At 38.7% G+C, this 21258-nt stretch overlaps 1 protein-coding gene across 4 annotated transcripts in view; it reads left to right on the top strand.

The window, feature by feature from the left end:
* LOC106179399 (corticotropin-releasing hormone receptor 1) overlaps window positions 1-21258 on the top strand; it is a 53684-nt gene that overhangs the window by 2178 nt on the left and 30248 nt on the right. The window contains exon 1 of one of the 4 annotated variants that reach the window (XR_015334495.1): window positions 5348-5679. The exons of 1 other annotated variant lie outside the window; for it this stretch is intronic. The gene's annotated coding sequence lies outside the window, so the exon portion shown is untranslated. Of the gene's footprint in view, window positions 1-5347; window positions 5680-12743; window positions 12995-20629; window positions 20649-21258 lie in introns of those variants that run through there. 2 more of the 4 variants (XR_015334497.1, XR_015334498.1) reach the window with 2 other exon arrangements.

Raw genomic sequence — 21258 nt, forward strand, 5'->3', positions numbered from 1 at the left:
CGTATGTGTGTGCGTGTTTGGTTGTATGCTGCGTGTTTGCACATGTTTGCGGGCTTATTAATAGCACATGTAGGCCTATATTCAAACGTATGTCAGATAGGGTCAGAGTAGAAACACTGCGACATTGGTGGTCGAATTAACAATGGTTTTCAGATCAATCAATGCGGATAGAGATCAAGGAAGTGATGGTTAAGCTATACAAACATACTGCTAAGGTCAAAACGCTGCTTGAAAGCGCGATTCCTGGTCTAAATTCAGAAATGGGGGTGCTGGTTTCAGTCTTTAAAATGCCAAACGATTCGAATATCTCATTAAGTTCATCATTTGCGTAGTTTTACCTAATGTGATGATTACTGACGGTAACATTACGAAATGAACACTTAATCGGTGTACATGTTAGAAATGTCACTGTAAGTATAGGACACTTTGGAATTCCCAAGCGTTGTTCATCTGCATATTGACTTATTAAAAGGGGTGCGCCTACAACAGCGATATGTGGGTTTGCAAGACTGGCTACTTTTCAAAACTTGAAAATATAAGTATATTTACATGAACATGTATTTTTTTAACTTAATAAAAATAAGTGTATTTTACTGAGGAAAGCACAAAGATTGCCAAAAGGTGGACAAGACAAATAGGCACGTGACGTGTCCCTCCCTTTGATTTGGAGATACCCCTGCCTCCTTGAACCCAGCCAAATATAATATAGTGTAACGAAAGAAATTGGAGAAAATCAAGCAAATATATACCCCCATGCCCTACATATTATGGCGAAACTGCCCTCCTCTACGGTACTGCATTTGCGAATCGAAGCAATTTTTTTCTATCCCCCCCCCCCCCCCCGTATTACCAAATAAGATATTGCAATAAATGCAAAGGCTTAGACCAGTTGTCGTGAGTCTTATCCCCTGAGGTGATTATCCAGCAAGAAATAAGCCGTCATCGTCTACCGCTCAACTTAAATACTATTAAATTGTTGTTAATCTACTGAGATTATCTTAGCATGAAATTAAATTACTCCGCGTAATTTTTGAAATATTAAAGGAGTTTTTAACGTTGGGTTTAATGAAGGGCTGCGTTTCGTCTTAATTATAAGGTTATCTCACGGCCATGGTAACGTAAAGTATTTTGCACTGAAGACGCAGGTCTGAATCTCCATAGTATGTATAGCGTGTCTTTGTAATGAAGTAATTTAAATGTTGAAGTTATCAGGGCCACGGAGTTCGCTATCTCACTCGTTATCACTTTAAGTCATTTCATTTGCATTCGTTTCACCGGGTTGTGTGCTTTACAACGTTAAATGCTCAGTTTATATAAAGTCGTACAATGTATTAACATACGTGTACACATTTTTACTAAGTTTCACTGTTTACCTGCTTACAAAGTGAAATAACCAATGTTTACTGTCGTTGGTGTTCATAAACTCATCTTTATTGACACCATGGACATAATAACGAATATTATGTTCAAGTTGATACTGATGTCAAAAGCAAATTGTTATGGTAAAACATTGCCCTCGATTACATCACATTGCACTAAAAGCGTGGGCTTATCGTAAGCTCAATCTCAAGAAGTTCATTTTGAGATTTGACTTAATCTTGTACGTGATTTAGCGTGATTTTGTTTGATATTGGACCAAGCAATCAAGGATCTATCACCGTTCAAATTCAAATATCGTACTAGCTGGATCGATCCAACCCTGTGGGGATTCTTGCTAAATTGCATTCAGTGTCATCAGCTTAATTGTCAGCTTAATTACCCCCTAGCAGCTCGAGGAGGCGTGACAGACATTTACGCCGATAACACTTATTGCACTAAAGGAGAATCTCCCGCATTGATCCAGATTGATCCGGATTGATCCAGCTAGTTCGACGAGTTTAGCTGAACGCTCCTTGTGTTTCAAATCAGGCTCAAAACAAACTGCTTAACATAGCCTCTTTTTCACTTCTGTATGTATTTCACCAGACAGAAGCGCGTGGTTAAAATTGTGTAGACAAACTATTAACCTAAATAAAAAAGAGAAAAAATAATGAGTGTCTTTAACCTTTTAATGTCGCTCCTTAAATAGTTCCCCATGACATAAACGTTTATAGTAATGACAGCGGAGATGGGGTAATGTCCATCAATTTCACATTAGCGTGTCTCGTTTTAACCAGTGATATACCTGTCGGTTTTCTCTTGGGTAAAGACGGGGGACCTTTTCCCGGACTAGATCGTAAGCTTTGGTGTAGAATTTTGGAAAGAGGTGGAGACGCAGTCGCAGCCAGATGATGATGATGATGACTAAGAAATAAATTAGAAATTTCTACGGGCAAGGATTCATATAATGCATACACTGGCTCTCTCGGAGTATGGCGTTTGGAATACAATTTCCTGGCCAATTTGGGGGGGGGGGGGGGAGGGTGATATGCATTAACGGCGTATTTCATGCGGCACTCATGTAGTGCATTGCATGAGTATAGACGCCATGATTGTATAAATGCAAGCAGATCTAAGAAGACAAATTGAAAGTAGCAAGATTTCCGAAAAGAAATAGCATATTGTTATAACTGATGTAGTGTGTATTAAAACGGGTGAACAATATAATAAAGGAGTGTCGCAACCTTGCACACAATTTCTCCCAAAATTTGTCTCTCGGCTGATGAAAAAAAAATGTAAAAAATAAAGCAAGATAAAACGCTGTGTTTTTGCACGTACTCTTGCGTTTAACCAACCCATTACAATATTTGCATCATCTGCTTTATTACGCCATTAGTAATCTTGTTTTAAGGGCCAACGGTTATGGCATATCTGAAAAACGTTTCGGTAACGAAGCATGAAGGTGAACACCTGCAAGCACTACAGACTGAATTAATATTTTAATTGGTCCATCAGTGGCGGGTAAGGGACCATTCCCAGGTCCTTACGTACTAACTAGGGATTGATCTATATCCAAGGGGATTCTCGCTAAATTGCAATCAACTTAAGCGGCTTAGATGTCTGCTTCAGTAAGCGTGCCAGACACCTAAGCCGCTTAAGCTGAAAGCAATTTAGTTAGGACCCCTTGGAGATAGATCGATCCTGTTAGATCGATCTAGGTATGGGAACTCAGTCTAATAGTATGCAGGATATTATCTCAAGGGCAAATGCAGGCTAGGGGTATTGCTCATCATGTTAGCAGTCTATATACAATATACGGCAATGACATTTTTTTTCTATGGAAAATTATCAAACTTTCACATACAGAATTTCATAGTCACACAATTATATTTCTGTACAGCATTTGTGGTACATTCACTGCATAGAGTAGCCTGCAAAGAGTAGCCTGCTTTATAATTTTGTTCCTACCATTTAGTATGGGTGTTTTAATTTTAGGAAATTATGACTCAAAAATACAGTATCTGTAAAATTCACTATCCCCTCTCCCCCCCCCCCCCCCCCCCCCCCCCCCCCCCCCCAATTGAAATGGTCGACTTATTACCGTATGCCAATTTAACTGTTGAAGAAAGATATCAGAGGGACTATGAGGATTCACCTTCACAAGCATAATGAGTGATTCCCTTGAGCTACACACTCCTCTTCAAAGCTGACTGGTTTTAACTTCTGTTATAAGCCTTCGTTAACGTGTAATGCGTTAAAGGTTTTCGGAAGTCTTCTTGCTTTTTTCAGTGAAATCCCCGCTTTAGTTACAAGATTGCGGAATTGATAATCACTTCCGATTTTGTTAACCCCCCCCCCCCCCAGGAGCTTTAGCAAATTGGTTTAAGCCTGACAAGTCTTAACTTTTTTATACCATTTTATTTCTTTTAAGCGGTCAGTTTTATCCTACGTGTTTCATCCTACGTGCGTGACTCTTTACAGGTTACGTGCTATGATCATATTTGTTAAAAGGGTATACAGTCTGCGTTTGAAACTTTCTCTAAACCATATGTTTTATGTCTACATACGCCAGTATCGCGCATAGCTATCTATTTTCTATGTATCTATTTTTTTAATGGCGATACATGCATGTATTTCCGTCTGCTACTGTATCTACAGGAAGAGACGGCGGTTTAAATGCTACATGAATCATTTAAAACTGAATTATTTATAAATATAATTAAAAGTGGCTCCAAGTACAGGGACATGTCGAGCAATGATTCGAGAGTGGGAGAAAATTATTTCTTTTTTTTTTTCTTTTTCAAGGGAAAATTGGTTTGAGTTAAGGTTGGTCTTTTATAATAGTTATAGGCTATGTGACATGGAGGTCAGGTAACATTGTAGTGCATGAAATAAATTAAGACCAAGAAACACCTGATGATTCTCATGTACTGAGATGACCTGTCCACTGAGCGCTTTATATCGCCCACATTAAGTAAAATGATGTTAAAAGTTCAAGAGCGAATTATTTGGATATTTTAATCTGGGATGCACATTTAAGGTCAAACTGGATTAATTAGCACCGTCTTCTTGAATGTGGAATGGATGTATTTTGTCGTTGGAAATGTTCCTTGGCTCTTTCTCTCTCTCTCTCACTTTCTTTCTCTCTCGTCTTTAATAACATATACTTCTACGCTGCTTTTTGGGCCAAAAATAGATAATGATTTATACGGGAATGTCAATGCGTGCATCCACTTTTATTCCTTTTTATTCTTTCTTTCTTTTTTTCCTTTGTTTGTCAGTTTCTTTCTCATTATTATTACTTGTTCACTTGTTTTCCTCGAGGGGTGGGGGAGAGGGGTGGCTGTAGCGGTACCCTATTAACGACCAGTGCGTTAACTTACAAGGGCGGGTCCCTAGTTGTCATCATTATATGTTCCAAAATCGTCACAAAACACAGTGACATCAGGTATAACATGTGTCGTTTGGTTTGTCCATTCGTCTATTTAAAGTCCCTCCAATAAACAACCCCACCTTAGCTTGGGGGTTTATGAAGCTGCCCCGTGAAGCGGATAATTTGAATCTTACGACAGGTAATTGGAATGCCGTTTTGTCAAAACGGAAAGAAAGGCCATTTGTATCTCTCTTGCATCGGCTAATGAAAGCTTATAACACAGGGAGGTGTCCGGGAAAGCCAGCAGCTATCAGATGGTCAGTGGAAAAAAAGACATATTCATAACTGACCACTAACAAGAGACTTAAACGAAAGCATTTCCCTGCGCATGGTCATCAAGCAGTTAAACATAGTCTTCGGCTTGTTGACCGTCATTAAGTCGCTCATTTTAAGCCCAGCACACCACTTATTATACCCTATACAACCCTCTAATCGGACGATGTTTATAACATAGTCTGTATCTTCGGGACTGCCCCCACCCTGTTAAGGAATGGAGACTCTAAGTGATAAGCATCCGCGATGACTTGATTGTCCACAGGTGTCCAAGTGTCCACGCCGTTCGGTCACTTGCTGCTAGCTCCAGGCCGAGAGCTCGGGCCTTACGGAAACATCCGAGGGGTGAACACCGGTCGGTTTGTGCAAGGACCCGGTTTTGGCTCTTAGCTGGTTCGTGGACTCCCTAAAACATTTCCGGGAAATTTCGGAGTTTGTTGGATCCAGGGTTTGCAATGGCATTAAATAATGCCAGGCAAGAAGACTGAAATTCTACAGGTGTACACGGCCGGTTATTGGGACTGTGCTCTTCGATTAAAATTGTTTCGGTTTTGATGATTTAAGAGCGACAAAGGCAAGAGTGAATGTCGCCTTCAAGTATTACAGTTCTATCGGTGAGTTGTCATGTTTCAAAATGATATTTAAGGTTGTTTTGCAGTAGCCAGATTTAATAGAACATTGCTGAGCAGAAATTAGAAATGGACTGAGGTTACCGTTGGGAATAAGGAACAACACGATGATACCCTGCATGTTTTATGTTGGGATTTATTGGCAAATTATTCATATAAGATAGTCATGAATACTAGAATGGGGATACATTTAGAATTTAATTTCATTTTAAATGATTCTATATTGCGTCATCTTCGCCATTACGTTTTATCAAATGTATTTGCTTCATGAGAAAAGAGAAAAAAAAAGCTTGATCCTGTTCTATTAACCAACTGTTTCACCCTGGGAAGTAGATTTGTCGCTGATCAGTGACGGTCTATAGGCTTCTTGAGTAGATTGACTTTCATATTATCCTGCATTTAGCCACTTTGTGTCGATGCCTGCATCAAACAACGAGAAACGCCTGACATTTACTTTCTCTTAGTGTTAAATTACCACAAAGGATTGTATCTAGCTTGACATATCCGGTCGATGATAGACTTTTCCTGAAACAATGCGAAATAGGTATCCAAAAGCCAATGGGTAATATGCGATTACTAACGAGTTTGGGGCTGTGAAGATTGGATGCTTAGAAAACACGAACACGAATCTATCTAAAATAATTACTTGAAAGCACATAATTTTAAAGTCTTGGCATAAATATGGCACTTAACTATTTAAACGTAAGATATACTTGAATAAGGTGTCCGTTTGGCTAAATCTAGGACCCAGTGGACTAACAGAAAAAGGAAGCAGATTTCCAAGAGCAAGCCACTGACTAATGTTCTACCTAGCAAACAAAAAACGTTTTTATGACGTTAGCATAACGTTCGTAAGAAATATGTTAGTTTTAATACAGCTATAAAGACCTACTGTGTTTGGTACAATGTCCAGGCTTTCGGCTTGCTGCCTTCTACGGGGACTCCTTAAAGTTTATATTAAAATAAATAATATTAAAAAACTTTATGGCAACGTTATGGTAAAGTTATAAAACGTTTTGAAATTTCTGGATAGTCGTTTCGTCTGTTTTGATGGCCGGACTTGTTTTTAAAATTCATCATAATTGCGCATCACCTATAACGTATAGATATACATTGTACATTATTTCTCCCAGCGTTTCTCATTTTAAATGTTTCTTTTTTTTTTTTTATTTCATTTCATCTTTATTTATGTATTCTTTTTGCATTTTTTATGATGAAACATGCTAGCTACTGCTAAAAAAGGACTTTTGTTTATTCGTCAAGATAAAAAATCGGTTTAAATATAGCACATGGTTGGCCATAACCATTTCCTAAGTTGTAACAGCACACCGGTAATAAGGCTTATTCTTAGAAAGCTGTGCCGGTCCGGAAAAGAAAAATTGCATCATCGATGTCTTAGCGGATACTGCCGTTCAGTATTTCTTGCATTCCAGTACTCTAGTTGAAACCAGCAAAGTCGACGTGGAAAAAAGGGAAAGAGTGAACAGGGTGGTGGGGGGGGGGAGTGTGGTGGGGTGGGGACAGGATCAACCACATGTATGGAGAGAGAGAGAGAGAGAGAGAGAGAGAGAGAGAAGGGGATATTGACATCATTCCAATGGCGCCATTATGTTCTTCATACCTTCCAGTCCCTGCGAGTTACATGTATGGATGTTTTCGTAAAGAATTCACCATTTTCCTTTTTTCTCGTAAGGGGTTTCTCCATTATGAATAAAATCAGCGGCGTCTTTATCTGATGGGGTTTTGATTTCTGTCTTTTTTTCATGTAATTCCCGTAATGAACATATACATTTTCAATAAAGAAAACTCACCTTCTTACAGTTTTCCACAAAATCCCAATACTGGCGCGACAGATGATTGATTTTAAGCATCAATCGGGGCTGATTTTCTCTCGGATAATCCGAGAACGTGAAGCTTAAGATTGGATTTCATTTAAGCGTGTATCATTTTCCAAATTGGAAACCACATCCACGGAGACTCTTTTGATTGCAATATTGAAAACGGTGTCAACAGATATTATGTTATTTGGGATTTTTACGCGGTAATTGGTCCTTGGGGGATGCGAAGAACGCATACTTCCCGTTTCGGTGTCGTGAGTTAGGCAAAGCGAAATGGGGTTCAATTTGAAGTTTAATTTTTCACAGTTGAATTACGTATTGATTCTGTCAGTGGAAACTCCCAACTGGTGGGGTTGACATTTAGAGCAAAGTGCACACAGCGAAGTCGAGCAAGGGCAATCCACTCGTGTGATACCCGTGCTCTTCAAAACCTTAAACATAAAGTACGTATATTGCATGAAGTAATGAAACCCGTTTCTGTATCTGACTCATGAGTCCGAAGATTGAAAGCTATCATTTCCCCAGCGATGTTTAGCTTCTCCTCGGTGTTTCAGTTATATTGTGCTTGTTTTGGGAAGTGTATATGTCCAACCAGTAACTCTGTCAGATTGTCAGTGTTGTCTATACTTCCGTCTGCAGGTAGATTCTCAACTTCATCTTTTCAACGCTAAAATCCCTAGATAATCATCACTATTGTTAATATTATTATTATTATTATTATTATTATTATTATTATTATTATTATTCTTTTTAACTTAAAATTCTGGTTTTGCAAGATATTTCCCAGAAACCTTAGCCGTTTTTTATGTTGTTTTCCATTCAATTCTTTTCTCATGACCGAATCAGACCGACCAGATAAGAACCAACCAAACAAGCGCGTAATTACATGTACATGTATGATTGATGAGCTAAACCTTTAATTAACCTGATTAGTATTAAATGCTAACTCTGTTGGGGTCCTGATATGCTTCGAGACCATGAAAAAATCTAGGGTCGAAGACTTAATTAAACCCGATGTTAACGTCCCCAAAATAGATACGTAGACTTAATGCAGCCATTGTTTTAGAATCACGCAAAAACAACACGCCACGGAGATAAGTTGTTGTCGCTGGGTTATTAGAAACAAAACACAGGTTTTATCAATGTGGTATTGTTTTGGTTCCATATCGTAAAAGGAATGCCATGCGATTTTTTTGGTGTGTGTGTGCGTGTGTGTTTGGTTCTCTTTAAACTAGAAAACGCTGAAGTTTAATTGCATGTCAGCGAATTGATTGTGAATAGGATAGAGTTATGCTGTTTGGTTAGTACCGTTCAGAAATGGACAGCGACAGAACCAGCGCGTTTACCACTAATCATAAAGTTTTCAAATAAATGGATAAATGATGTAATGGGTGAAATTATCAATTAATAAACAAATTAAGAATGGAATAAAGTAAAAAAGAGAGCAAGGAGACATATATTCACAATTTTTACAAACATGCAGCATATTTGGACTTTATCAGTCCTTTCGTTTTAGAAAAAAATATAGCGATCCTCGTCTTCCTTAAACCATGCCCGGCGCCATGTACACTTTAAATCAAATATGTTCCCAAACCACACTTAACTTGATAAATGGTGTTTGAAGCCATATTAACTTTAACTTGATAAATATACCTCAAATAATCGTGCCATTGAATATTGTGGTTTTATCGCTAAGTAAGAACAAGTGTGTCGTCTTGTACTTGTACACAGATCTATATATTATGGTGAAAAACACAGACAGATTATTTCCTCCTTAAACCGCCAGTGGTCAATTAATGGTATTTCGTATGTCCACTTGATGTCCATTCCATGGTCAGCTGAGCGTGAGTCATTAACTAACCAACAGCTTTAGCAAGGTCTTTTGTTAACAAGAAAACAAACATGGTAAGGGAATGCAATTTTTTAGACGGCTAGTGCATTTTGTTTATAAATAAATCATTATCAATGTCAACACATAAAAGGAATGTTCCTGCAATGTAAAGTTACAAGAACGTTCTATTGTCATAGTTTATCCATGCATGTCTATAAATAGGCAATTGTACCTTTTATAGAAATAATTCATGGACATTTTAAGCCATTAATGCAAATATACGGCCCAGAAAGAAATGTGACCATAGTTAAGCCGTTATTTTACCAGCCAAATAGTTGTAATAGAGCAATACGAAAATGTACATACAGCTAGGGTCCGATGTCGGTGTCTGGCACGAGACACCCCTTCCCCACCCCCACCCTCCCTCGTGATACAGGGTCCGGTTCCCATTAATTTACACAGGTAATCTCCGTCCTAGATTTTGACCTGATTACGGCACGCTACCCCTAACCTGTATGTATCCAATAGAGGTCGGATTCTCTGTTACACAGATCTACAGTTTGTCAACGTCGGTTTCTAGAAAACGAATATGAGTTAGTAAAAAGATGTAACAAATGTACATACCAGTTACAAGATATGTATTTGTATGGTACTCTATACATACTGTAGATGTACATATTTATGTATATTTGCATCAGGTGTTGTTAATACGAAAGGTACATAATAGGTATGCAACACCAGAATGTCAATAAGGTATCCAATTATTAACGACATTTTGCCACAAACAATAGCCCGTTGAACCAGCCATTCAGTTCAAAATGAAAATAGATATAACCAACGAATATAACAGATTGAAGCTTAAACTGCAGCCTGTACTATTAGATAAGACAGAAAAACCAATTTACCATGGTCAGCGACAATGACCAATTAGAACAGCCCAATAAACTATGACCGTGCTAATGCACAAGGGGATTACAGACACAGTCATGATTTGCATCCATCTTCTTCAGCATTTCCTCAGGGTAATTAGTTTAATACGCTTAGGGCACGTAATTGCCGTGGTTGGCTGGTAATTGCCTTTGCTGTCAGTTCGTATGTTCTTTCAATAATAATAATAATAATAATAATAATAATAATAATAATAATAATAATAATAATAATAAATCAATCAAAATTGCTTACTATCTATTCCAATCCGTATTGTTATTGCGTCATTTTATAGAAAAATACATATATTTGAGTATTTGTGACATTAACAAACACTCAATACTATTTTTATTAGGAACAAAATTGTACAAATCTGCTCTAATTAAGGGATGCATTCCAGTGAGATTGGACGGCCAACCATTTTATAACGCCACAAAACAATTTCAGACGAAAATTGGTCTGAACTTTTACATTCAAAAGATGTAAATAAAGAATCATTCTGAAACATTAACCACGTCTCTCAAATCAAATCAGCCGCAGCATTTCCTTTCATTTGACTATTTAAACATTCTCTTTAGTCGAAATGAACATACAGTTGAATGTTTTAAAGTTTAGGCCAATTTTTGGGCTTAAATTTCTTTGTGGAACAGGTCTTTGAACTTATAAAGGGTTGGAATATCCTCAATGTCTTGAAATGATGCTTTTGATTATTTAGAGATCGATCGCATTACGTCTTCATAGACAACTTGCCTCTTCAATCGTAACCCCAGACATCGGGTATGGCAATTACTGTCTTCACCCTGATGTTGAGATAAAGAATCCCGTCTTGAATCCACATTAACTTAGTCACCTCGTAATGATAAGATGGTAGAATTCTAGAGTTGGGGGAAAAAGGGTGAAGTGTTTCCAACACTTTAAGCTCTGATAACTGCCATAAGGGTAATTGCATCTGCTGAAACAGGGTACGATGTATAAATAATAACAAATTTTGCATCTTAAAACTGCAGGAATCGATACTCCTTTTAGATCAAATAAAGGCTATAGGACCTGTGTGCATCAATGTCTTAATGTACATGCATGCGTATTTGAAAGTTTTCTTTCCATGAGAGAGGGAGAGAGAGATGGTTTAACCCAATGTATGAGTCTACAACTTCCGGTTACGATCGATCTTCTTACCGCAAGATGACCCATAATACCTTGCGGGAGACAAAATGGCGGCAGCTGCATCTCCTCTGGCGCATTGATGAAAACCCTGTGTTAATGTTTACTGAGGCGATTAGAACCATACTTTAGTATTGTGGGAAAAAGGCCCAGCTAATAATTAGGTCTCAATTGCCTGAAACAATACAAGAGAAGCTGGAAATCAGGTTAAGACGCGCGCGGCGCAATTTGCCCTAGTTCTAAGTTGTTAGCTTGCTCTGAACTATAGAAGAGCGTATCGTTGTTCAAGAAAGAATTTGACTTTGAAAATATACGAATTATGATGAAATTTGGTTGAAAACCACAAAAAAGGCAGTGCGCCTCACGGGTAAATTGAAGTACGGATCGTCCTTGTAGCACGCAAATCGGAATTAACTGAGGCAAGGCACAGAGTGTTTGTTGCACAGCACGTTTGTGCTCCTTCAAAGTCCCTAGTTAATACAGTGAGAGCTTTTTTGTCTTCTTAAATTTGCGATCTTGACTGGATGTAATTTAGCAAAAAAATCGGACAGTGTCCTTTTGGCGGTCAATAACATATATATCTTCAACATAGGCTTGACACTTAATATAGGAGCATATGTTGCCATCATTTTGTATGATATCCACTATCATGGACCTTTGAATTATATTGCTATCGCTTATCGTCGAACGGTCATTACGCTTTCGCACGGCCCTAGTAAACGTGAATGTTTCTAATAAGAAGGACAAATTCGCTTTTCGGTTCTCGTTTAAGGTTTCGTTACACAAGCTTGTATGTGCAATTATGGCGGTCAAATAGCATTCATTGATGCCGCTTCCTCGGGGCAATTACATCTCAAAAGTTTTTTGTCTCTTTTATAGGAAAATAAAACAAACAATGCACCACTTCCAATGGGAATGTGTTTTTCTGGCAATGTATTCGTTTCTAAAACTATTGGCGGCCAAACCGCCCAGATCTTTTACTATGTATCGTTTTCAGATATTTGCTTTGATCATTTTCTGTGTAGTAAGAACGTGGTTCCAGGCGTAATTCGTCATCGCAATCAGTTCCCAAGGAGTTGCTGGTAGAAAATTCATATGGATATTCAATTATTGGGTCTCTGTGATTGTTGGCAGACGCTTGTAGCCTTTGGCATATACAGCGTCGTCCTTGAAGGTCGGATTATTTCGGTCGCAGGTGGCACTATGGACGGCTTGTTTGCAGAGAATGACGCGTTCGCCTGATTTGCTTATTGGCCCTCGCAGTGGGCAGCCGCAGCCTTTGAAGCTCGGCCTGTGAATTTAAGACGCGTATAGTCCTTAGTGCGACATCGGCGTCCATTGCCGGCATCGGTAACTTGGTTGGGTAGCTGTTCAGTGATATCATGAGTTGAGTGGGGACCGTCAAGTTGTGTCATCCGTTTCAGTGATAAAAGCAACCAGGAGAGCAGACGACATTTAACACGTGACAGAACATTGCAGACGGTATGTTGCGCGGGGCACTATCTTAAAGACGACTAGGAAGCTTGATTGTTGTTAAAGTAAGGTATGGATATCATGTATCTTTTACATAATGTGTCTTGTCATTCTGGGTTAATGAACTGTCTGTGTATGTATCGTCTGAGAGCAGATGACTCATTTTAAACATCTTCATTTGGGTGTTGGGTACATATAGGCTCTGAAAACGTTATCACCGACGGTGAAACATCGCAGGTGGGGAACAGTCTCGCCAAGCATCTTTAACTCCGTCAGCCTGCCCTTTTCAGGGTCATTAATCTGACGCAACTTTCACGGAATGTTGTGATGAATGCTGTGTTGATAGCAGTGGGTGATTGTGACGGGTTAAAGACGCACCACCCTTCGATCAGTTTCCAGCATCTGCTTCATTGGAGGGTCATGTCCATTCACTGAAAGCAATTACCAACTGGAACAGGTTCGTTGCCGCGTGCCACTCTCTCGTATCCCTGTAAATATTGTTCTGGCTCTAACCCCGCCCCGAGGCCCCGAAGGACACGGCTTCGGGGCATGGGTCGTCCACTGCGTGTGGCTCACTGTGTATTTTGGGGGCTAATTGGGTTTCGGTGTCCTGGGGAACGGGGGAAGGAAAATCACAGCCTGCGTACACTTCAGAATTTGGAGATTAGTACCGGTGTATGTAAAGTAAACTGGTGGAATGACCCTTCGTGTGCAGCAACCCTGGTTTTGTTGTAGTCCTCTACACCTACGTCCCACAAGAATAATTTCATTTTATTAGTCATGGAAGACAGTCAAAACTTAAGATGGTTTCCTTGTTACTGTTTTATAATTGATTTGAGGGAGTGGTGTGGATTTTGGCCGTGACGTTACAGTTAAAATACTTTTTTTTATTTCATTCATTACCATTTTACTTTCATCAGTAACCTAATGATAAGTGCACTGACTTCATTTAGGAACACGTTAGTTAAAATGTTTTAATTAATTGACATGTATTGGCCCCTGAAATATTCTTGACCTTTAAATAAATTACGTTGATATTGTACACATATTAAAAGATGCGTTAGTCACACCCTATATATTCAACTTTCCTAAACCTTACCAACAGCCAACCTCATAAAACACACAACAAGCATCAGTCACCCAGCAAATTAGAGTAAAACAGGAAAGAAATAATTCTCTTTTCTCAAGGAAGATAGACATCCGCACCAGAGGTTACAGGTTATATTTGAACATGGTTGGAAGGGGAAATTGCATTTCCCTTCGGGTCCTGCCCCGGTGTTTTTCTTTTGTAACGATATCAGGAGGCCGTGTAATGAGGCACAGACATGTGCTCGACCATTCGAAACCGGAGCATACGGAAACCCGTTAATTTGATTTTCACAGACGTAAAAACCGAGGGGAAAGAAAGGGGGGTCCACCTTTATTATAATTATTTCATATATTAGTGCGGGATGCGATGAAGGTTGTTCGGGGAGTCACCCCTTTACAAACACACACACGCGCGCGCACGAGCACACGGGGTATTTTTGCTTTTTGCTTTTTGGAAACCATTTAATGTTCAAATACATCCATAACGTCCTAATGACATATGAACACTGCGGGTTTGCAGTAAATGCACACCTTTCCCGTGATATATATTTTCAGTGCTCCAATAGAATTGTCAGGACGATGAAAAAGACAAGTTTGTTTGCTTTGTGACTTTTTAGCTTCTGGACGTGGTAAACAGACCCGCACAATTAATTCCCTCAATTGATAAAGTGCATGTATTAAACCAAAACGCGTTTAGAAGGCTTACATTTCCCAGATTTATCACAATGTGAGAACAAGCAATTATATTATGTCCTCTTTGTTGAAGATGATCATTTGACATTTATATTTGCTTTTGCAAAACCGCCTTGTCTAATCAAATTGTAAGTCAGAGGAGGTAGTTTACGTCGTAGACAATGCGGTAAATATATTGTTTCAAACATTCATTTACACAGAATAATTACAGCGGAAAGGTGGGTTCAATGGGAATTTGACAATTTGGAAAAGTGGCATTTATTTGTGCAAATTTGTGTATCTTATCCGAAATTAACCTTTGTGGTAACCTTTGTTGAAGGGAATATACACTGTTAAGACTATGGCACTAGGAATGGTGATTTGGTAATGGTAAACTTAAACACAGCACGCATCAATAGATACACGACTAACGTAACTCCGATCCTCAATTACATCATCAATGCGCAAATGCAAATCAAACAAAATGAAGCGTTTATTTCCCAAATCAAAGGAAAATGACTCGGTTTGCAAAGAAAAAACATGCTCTTATATCATTTTGATTGCTTTCATGTCATTGAGATGCATCAATTTCAACGGTAAACTGATTGTGCCGATCTAATAAACGGAAACTGAAATGCACGTTGGAAATCGGTACACGATTATCTGCCAGAAACCTGTGAATCATTTGAAAATGTTAACTGCATATTTTCCACCATATCAAGTTTTCTGGCCGTGGAAGTATTCACATTTTGAGTCAGGACTTATCATTGATGAGAAAAAATCCGGGGGTGTGGGGTGGGGGGAGGTAGACACATACAGATTAGGATATACTAGGCCAGCTGGATTCCTAATGCTTCTGTCTTTTATCGCTTTTGATACATTTACTCTGTGGTTAGCAAAAATATCGCTAAGAATCAACCGCGCTTTTGCTGTGTTCCTACTTATGATTTGTATTGTATGGAATATGTGCTTCATATACCGTAAGACAGCCATTAATGGTATTTGGCTTTGATATACAATCCGATATTTTTATATCCTAATTCCCTTGGGACTATTTACGGTTTCGTGTTTGTACAACACTGATGATTGTCCGTCTTTGAAATTTCTCGAAAAAAACATGGGAAACGGCATATCACGGTCTTCAATACATCAGAGAAAGAATGGAAATATCAAACCATAACCGTGTTATAATCCATTAATTTCTACGTAACTCGTTGGATCGACCCAGGCAATGTTTTGATTGAATCTTTTTGCGTCACATGAATTTATCATTTGCGTGTTTTAGTAATACATCAGAAAATAAGGATTACATTAAAATGACTTTATTTTACGATTTACAAACTGCCGTTAATTAAACGACTGAGATTATTTTTGCCAATCACTGCTTTCAGATACATGTAAAGTGCTTAAATAGGCAATGGTTATACATTGTGGCAATGAAAGAATGTATCGGGTAGAGAACCAGTTGATTTTTTTTTTCTCAACGATACCATGCGTTTCTAGCGAATTGCATCAGATGAGCTCTTCTTGGTTCCTAAGCGTACTTACTGAAGAGGGGGCGGGGGGTGGGGTGTCTTGATAATGCGCCATCTGCAACTAGTAGGTTAAAATGACTTCTCATCGAGATGGTATAATCCGTGTTAGTTATGATAACCGTTGGGTATTGTTATTCAGAAGGTGAGTAGTCTTCATTCAGTGAATTGGTCTTTCATAGATATGAACATGTATATATATTCTGTTCCCTAATTTAATCGATATGATAAGCTATACAGTGGTTTGATATGATAATTTAGTATAATCAAGGCAATGAATAGGACTGAAATTGAAATTAAAAATATAGCAATTAAAATGTGGGCCATGAAATGAAGACGAATTTCGTTTTTATTAACCCAATGCCTATTGGGTGCCTGGATTCAAAACACTGGTAAAATAGAGTATGCATTATCTGTACATTTTTCAGTGCGTAATGTTTACAGTATGTTTCTAACGAAAATGATCATTTTGGAAAAGCCTGCATTAGGGCGTTGGCGGGTTATGAAGTAGCGTAAACAAGTCTTGTATTCTGAAAGAAGAAGAAAAAAAAACAATTAAAGAATAACAAACCAGAGCTTCTGCCAAGAAATTTAGAAACAGCTGGACGACATTTAGTTCAAGTCTGTTAAGTGCTTCTCCAGCGATATAAGTCTTCTTGTTATGAACATACTAACTCTATTCTCGGCTACTTTCAACATGTTTTAGGGTCTATTTTGGTGGTTAACTATCTTTTTACTCGATTGAGTGTGCGGCATTTGAGTCTGTTCACCTGTTGGTGTGGTAAAAAGGTTAACGGGATTTTCTAGGAGTGACTACAAAGTGAACGGCACAGGTTAATTGATTTCTTTAGGCACTCTGCTCGCACCCGAAACTGTATACATGCATCATCGTTGTCGGCCTGTGAACTCCGAAAAAGAACGGGATGGCGAAAAAGGGTACAAGCATACCCTTTTTTCATGACCGTTTGAAAAAATTATCCATTCTAGAAACGACGTATCGCATTTATTTTACCAATTCATGTAAATTGTTAATTTTCTTGATTAATAGATTCTATGTATTTTTCAAAATTATTCTGAACTTACATATTTTTATTCAGTTTATATTACTTGACACCATACATATATATCGATACTGATTTCAATGCAAAACATAATCGATACGGATGGTAACAAATTAAGATTAAAACGGCTGCTTTTACACTATTTCGACTTTTTTATCAACTTGCCGCAAACAAATTTGTAGGATGACAACCATTGTGACAGGGTGAATTTTAGGGTGGGGCGGAATGAGTTGCTTTCTGTCCTCTCTGTTGCATTCTTCATCCCCAGCCCCACTCCTCTACCCCCCCCCCCCCCCCCCCCCCGAAAAAAAAAGTTAAGAAAATGCGTCTGAGAGCTTACTCTAAGAAACTGTGGCAAAACAGGCGCGGACTCAAATGAACACACCTGTCAATCCCATGCCTAGTCCCTTGATTCCTTCATTTTTGTCTCATTTTGCCTTTTCTCACAATAAAAAGTCGGGGGTGAACAACCTTTAAAAAGGAAAGAAACTTTTAAAACATATGTGTCTAATTCACAAGAGAGGAAAGAGCGTTGTTGGTAAAGCCTTTTCAAAGTATGCCTCTGGAAAAAGCAATCTTCGAATTGAATGTGGTTAAGTTTTAGATAGAAGTTTTCGCCATGCGTGTTTGTCGTCTCTTAAGGGCTTTACCAGAACGTAAACAATGCCTAGGCGGTTGAAAAGTGAAAAATATTTTTCATCAGCGTGGAAAAAACGGTGTTACTGTACTTCAGTTAGATTTTTTTTGTTCTGATTTTCCTTTCTGTCGTGTTTGTTGTCCCTTTTTTCGCCATATGCTTGCAGCCATTATTATCTTGACAAAATGCAGGCCGTGTTTTTGTTAAAGCTTTGATATCGCTTCATTGTTGATGTAAATTGTTTGTCCTGTAAAGGGAATACTCATTTCGTCTTCACACCCAGTGCGACAACCCTTATCTATACAGAAAATGAAGTCGCGAAATAAACACGATTCTCACACATAGCGCTATTGTTCCATTTATCTCAAACCATCGACTTCTTTCCGCTTTTTTTCTTCGATTGTACGTCAGTAATTCCATCAAAGAAAAATATTTACTTTTCATTGACAATGACCAGTAGGCCGAGCCTAGGTTGATTTTGAACCAGGCCGACTTTAATTGCGTCCCGTAGCTTCGGGGTTGATATCGCGTGAGGCAGCGTATTGATATGTTTTTGGAGGAGCTTGTGTTTCTTCTCACTAATTTCATTGCTCCCTTGTTTGCCTGTTGCTTAATAAACGGAAATTAGCCGGTGACGCAGAAAGCGGTTGGTCCCTGGGCTTGTATAGCGACGTCGTTTTTTTTTAAAAAGGCTTTTTGAGACGGCACGAAGCCATTTTGATGCGAAAATACACGTGGATTATAAGATGTATTTTTTGTTTCGCCACACACACTGACGCACGTGCAAAAATGTGCACGCATGCACATAGGTGCAAAAACCTTTATGCAGGTATGCATGTGTAATTCGCGCTTCTACTTTGGAGTGTCAAACAGTTTTAGGAAATATAATCAACCTTTTATCTCAGGCCAGTAGCCAGGGGGGTTCGGGGGGTTCGAAAGAACCGCCCCTTTTGCTGGGAAAGGTCCACTCTGGGTTAAATTTGAACTAGGTACATGGAGTTTTTATGGGAAAAGGTCCACTTTTTCAGAAAAAGAACCCCACTTTTGAAATTGCTGGCTACGGGCCTGTATCTCATTTTTGATGAAATATTCACAGGGAAACCATTAAGTCACGTGTTGCTATGATACTAACCTTTCTGTAACTGTGCAAGAATATTGATGATTATAAGCCTTTGAGATGCTTAAATGCTCTTTCGGTATTTTGCAAATTGGAATTTTGGAATATTGCCCTTATCCAGTGATATGCGTACTATCGTTGGTTTTCATCAAAATAAAACCATTAGGTAATCGGCCGATTACTATAAGCCCGAGTCTCTGAAATGCCGTATATTTTTAGGTGACTTTATGGAGCTTGGGCTGGTATTAATCCAGGAATGCGAGCACTATCATAGATTTTTGTCCAAATGAATGATTGAGTAATCGACCGCTTTTGTAACATTGTCGAAGGTTTTTCAGGATTTGATGCTCATCGTCTTAAAGTAAAGTGCGGGATTGCTATCATTGGGAAACTCACAAGACGTCTTTTTGTAGAAAAATCAACTCTTTGTCAATATCACTGATTATTTTCATAGCCAAAAGTGAAAAAAATAAAGTCTCCTGTAGTGGCTACTACACTAATATTGGCACACGGAGCATAGATCAGATATTTATTTTTGGTGCGGATGAACGTATGACATTCAGTTTGAAGTGATCGAATTCTAGAGTCTAAGAAAACCCAAGAAACATATACCGAATTTCTGCCACAGATTTTGATGGTGTTCTCCTACCGTACCGAAATACTTTTTTTCTTTAAAAGAGCAAAGTGTCGTTATTATTAATGCAAATTAACAAGAGTATAATCAAACGAAATACAACTGCACTCCATGATATCATACTGTATGTGAATCACGGTTCCTGAATATGATAGCTCGCTTCAGAGTACGGGGCAACTTTCAATGCGTCATTTGGTAAAAAAAATTGGACCCAAATCAAATGATAAGTCGCATATAGTGCACGTGAACTGAATATAAAACTTTTTAATGCATGTACACCTGCTTGTTTGGATAAAGTGCGTGTATGATATGTATACATTGAAACGTGTTTTAACAGGGGTACCTTCAAGATTAAACTCTAATATTTTCCGAATATTATCAGCACTATACGTGCTGGTAAATCCACAACATCGTGATAGCAAAAATATTATAAAAATTAAAATTAACGCTATTTAAACAGTTTCTGCTATTATATCAGGCTTTTCTCATGGTTTCTTCTGCAATTTTTTCCCTATCGAAGACGTTGGAACAGTGGTTGGCACAAAACTGTACGACACTAAATTATATATTTACTGTTTCAGTGTCTCCCTATATCAGCTCCTCTCTCTCGCTCTCTCTCTCTCTCTCTCTCTCTGTACCTATACAGATATATCATATCATTGGGCTAGATATTTATCGCACCACATTCGTGCAAGCATTTAAGCTCGCCGATAACACTTAATCACGACATACTCTACTTTCTGGGACATCCAAGTGAAACAGATTGCGCAACACTGCGTTGAATTGTATAGTGAACCTTTAAAATAAAACTCGTGCCAAGAATAGGGGTGTTATCAACGGCATACGTGGGGGCAAACATAACCACCGGGATTCTCTGCAAGATATTTACAGATCAGATACTTCAACCGTGGTGCTTTTGTACTCTACCTTGCAGCTACAGCTCTATAAAGAAGTCAGCGTGTCCGGTTTGACGGTCTGGCAGGTAGAGTGGATAGGTCACTTAATGATCATCAAACATACGATGATTATGTAAAATAACTTATCGATCATTCTAATCCAAATCAGAGCAAATTAGTGAATGCCAGTACACCAGTGGATGCCCGTAGAATACCAGCTCGTAAAGGATTTTATCTGGATGTTCTGTATTGTTTTGGGCGTCCGTCATTCATTCATTCACCTTTCACTGACTACACCTCAGCTCACCCTTGTATTTATCTCCTTTGTCATTATTTTCAAGTTTGTGTGTGTGTGTGTGTGTGTATGCACATTGGTTTGAGAGACATGCAGATGTAAAATTAAATCAATTGAAGCTTCCATCCTCTCCCATCTTTGTCAAATTTATTCTTTTCAACGCACTAGTTCAACCCCCCCTCTCTCTCTCGCTCTCTCTCGGGCTCCTGTTATCACATGATCGCCCGTCGATACATCTTTCCTCCTGTGTTATGTCGATGCCAACCAGCGTGATTCACAGCGCCGCGTTCTACCACCACCAGTAAAGACAAATACCTCGGGTTGAGGCTAATTCGCTTCCAATGTTTGCAAAACATCATGCGGCAGATTGATTTTTCTCCTTCTTGATCGCGAGACGAGAT

The sequence above is a fragment of the Lingula anatina genome, chromosome 5 (assembly GCF_051362555.1).
Source record: "Lingula anatina isolate TDL-2025a chromosome 5, LinAna3.0, whole genome shotgun sequence".
NCBI lineage: Eukaryota > Metazoa > Brachiopoda > Lingulata > Lingulida > Lingulidae > Lingula > Lingula anatina.